This window comes from Cebus imitator, unplaced genomic scaffold, assembly GCF_001604975.1.
Source record: "Cebus imitator isolate Cc_AM_T3 unplaced genomic scaffold, Cebus_imitator-1.0 Scaffold258, whole genome shotgun sequence".
Lineage (NCBI taxonomy): Eukaryota > Metazoa > Chordata > Mammalia > Primates > Cebidae > Cebus > Cebus imitator.
In genome coordinates this window covers 700,859-704,628 of record NW_016107573.1, presented here as the reverse complement: position 1 = coordinate 704,628, position 3,770 = coordinate 700,859, and positions in this window count along the sequence as shown.

The window sequence follows — 3,770 nt, the reverse complement described above, 5'->3', positions numbered from 1 at the left end:
AGATTCATCTATGTAGTAGCATGTAATGAGGTATAATATGATTGGGTCTTGCAATGAGGTGATGCTGGGAGGCATTATCTGATTGGATCCTGCTCTGGGATAATACCAGAGCTCCATCTGATTGGATCCTGGATCCTGCTATGCAGTGTCCACTTTTATTTGTTTTTATTTTTTTAGAGACAGGGTTTCACTCTGTCACTCAGCCTGGAGTGCAATAATGTGATCATAGTTCATCGTAACCTTGAACTTCTAGGCTCAAGTGATCCTCCTACTTCAGTTTCCCAAGTAGCTAGGACTACGGGTGCATGCTACCACACCCAGCAAATTAAAACAACAACAGCAAAAAATTGTACAGAGGGGTGTCTCACTATGTTGTCCAGGATGGTCTCAAACCCTTGGGCTCAAGTGATCCTCTTGCCTGGACCTCCCAAAGTTCAGGCATGAACCACTGTGCCCAGCCAGTATCTGCTTCTTGATTCAGTCCCTGCTGTTGAGTCTGAGCAGTTAGATTCCCCCTATGGTTACACACTTGGTTCATCTGGACAGGCTCAGGCTATGTGACTTGAGGGTCCATGGCAACTGAAAAACAACTCACAACTTTGTTACAAAAAAGTTGAACCAGATTGGGGGAAAAAAAAGAAAGAAAAACAAAGTTGAACCAGATTGGTCTAGTGTGGCTATATCTCAGTAGATACATGTTAGTTGAATCATAGAAGGAACTAAACCAGACTTGAAAAATTATAAAGTCAAGTCAAATTTACTTCTTCTTTTTTTTTTTTAATGCCTTTCCCCACGTCTGTGATGCTCTCTTTTCTTTTCCTCCTCTGTTACTCCAAGAAAACATTCTTAGGACAGGACCTAATGAGAAACAGTGTGGAGCAGTAGAAAGAACCCTGGACTGGAATCAGGATACCAGGGTTTCACCTTGGCTTTGTCACTGGATAATCATAAGTTCTTTCTCTCTGGGATTATACTCCCCATGAGTAACAGAAGAGAGCTTGCTTGGCTAATCTTTAGGTTTCCTTCCAATTCTGGTTTTCCAGATTTTAGGCTACACCCAGACTAAGATGACAGGGTATTTTGCATTGAAACACAGGACAAGAGGAAGAAAGGGAGAATGGTGAAATTCTAGGCATCGTCATGTGGCTGGGAGAGCTATTTTCCTATCATGATGCACCCTATGAAAACAGAGGTAAGGCAGATCCTTTTCCTAGTCCCTGAAACCTGCCAGCTGGCAAATTCAGCACTGACTCACACTGAAGCAAGTAGCAGAGGACACTATGGAGCAATCCCTGGGAGCAGGGCCTCTTGCCTGATTGGTCTGAATCCCTGTGGGCAGCTGGTATGAATGGGTCCAGATTCCTGGATACTCCCTGGGACTTCATTAGAAATTAGTAGGCCTTTTGGGTAAGCTGGTGATTGGAGAGGCAGGAGAATTGGGGTTTACTCCTGAGTCTGTCACTTGCTAGTTGTGTGGCTTGAACAAGTCTTTTCTCTCTGGGTGTCGGTTTCTCTATCACCTAAAGGAGTTGAAGGCTATGGCCTTCTTCCACACTTTGGCTACCTCAACCTTCCAGTTCCTCAGATACATCATGATCTTTTCATGTCCTGGGCATTTGTTCACCTGGAACACTTCCTCAACTCCATCTCCTACCGAACTCACCTGATTCACTCCTTCATGGCATGTCCTTTAGGGGCCAGGCTACCTCCATGTGAGAGAGTATTGAGTGGAATACAATGTGGAATGGTGAGGACTGTGGAAAACTGGAGACTGTATATTCCACCGAAGCTATTCAAGTACTTAAAAAAAAATTCTTGACAAGCCATTCCAGGTTTTATATATATATAAAAAGATACTACATTGTATATTATGTATTTTTACTACAGTAGAAATATATATATATAAATAATATATATTATTATTATTATTATTTTTTATTTTTATTTTTTTTGAGACAGAGTTTCACTCTTGTTACCCAGGCTGGAGTGCAATGGCGCGATCTCGGCTCACCGCAACCTCCGCCTCCTGGGTTCAGGCAATTCTCCTGCCTCAGCCTCCTGAGTAGCTGGGATTACAGGCACGCACCACCATGCCCAGCTAATTTTTTGTAGTTTTAGTAGAGACGGGGTTTCACCGTGTTGACCAGGATGGTCTCGATCTCTTGACCTCGTGATCCACCCGCCTCGGCCTCCCAAAGTGCTGGGATTACAGGCGTGAGCCACCACGCCCGGCTATATATTATTATATATTATTTATATATATATAAATAATATATAAATATATATTTCTACTGTAGTAAAAATACATAATATACAATGTAGTATCTTTTTTTTTTTCTTGTGAGACAGTATCTCACTCTGTTGCCCAGGCTGGAGTGCATGGCATGATCATCGCTAACTGCAACCTTGAACTCCTAGGCTCAAACGATCCTCTCACCTCAGCCTCCCGAGTAGCTGGGACTACAGGCATATGCTACTATGCCTCCTTTTTTTTTTTTTAGAGATGGGGTCTTGCTATGTTGCTCAGGCTGGTCTTGAACTCCTAGCTTTAATGATCCTCCCACCTTGGACTCCCAAAGCGTTGGGATTACATATGTGAGCCACTGCACCCAGCCATCACACTTATATATTCCTAAACATTTAAAAATTCTTCAAGTCTGTAGTCTTCTTATTGTAAGGTAGACCTAGAAGGCATAATTACACTCCCTTTATAACTGAGGAAAGCAGATACTCAAAGTTAGAGCTACACAGAGTTCTATAGCAATATAACCTTCTCTAGGGTATATTGTTACTCCTCCCTTTTAAACCTGAGAATGATGTTGTAGTCATTAATGGCCTTTCCACTGATCCCATACTCTGCCCCAGAATCCTACTTAACACAATGTTCTAGTTAGCTACTACCAATTAGGTGAGGTTGACACTTGAGATGAAAATTAGTTGCCATTCATCTGTGATTGGCGTTCTTTGCTTTTGCTATTAGGTAGTTTTAAATATTTTCTTTTCTCTTTTATTTTATTTTTTGAGATGGAGCCTTGCTCTGTCACCCAGGCGGGAGTGCAGTGGTGTGATCTTGGCCCACTGCAACATCCCTCTCCTGGGTTAAAGTGATTCCCCTGTCTCAGCTTCCTGAATAGCTGGAATTATAGGTGCACACCCCCATGCCCAGCTAATTTTTGTATTTTTACTAGACACAGGGTTTCACCATATTGGTCAGGCTGGTCTTGAACACCAGACCTCAGGTGATCCACTCGCCTCGGTCTCCCAAAGTGCTGGGATTACAGGTGTGAGTCACCATGCCTGGCCAGCTTTAAATTAAAAAACAAAAAGGTTAATGTATTTTTTCCTCCCTCCCTCCCTCCCTTCCTCCCTCCCTCCCTCTCTCTCTCCCTCCCTCCCTCCTCTCTCTTTCTCTCCTCTTTCTTTTCTTTTCCTTCCTTCCTTTCCTTCTTTCTTTCTTTCCTTTCTTTCTTTTCTTTCTTTCTCTTTCTTTCTTTCTTTCTTTCTTTTCTTTTCTTTTCTTTTCTTTTCTTTTCTCTCTCTCTCTCTCTCTCACTCTTTCTTTCTTCTTTCTTTTTCTTTCTCTTCTTTCTTTCTTACCTTTTTCTTTCTGCTCTGTCACCCAGGGTGGGGTGCACTGGTGTGGTTATGGCTTACTGCACCCTTGACATCCTGAGCTCAGGTGATCCTCCCACCTCAGCCTCCTGAGTAGCTGGGACTACAGGTATGAACCACCACACCTGGCTATTTTTTTTAGAATTTTTTTTTTTTTT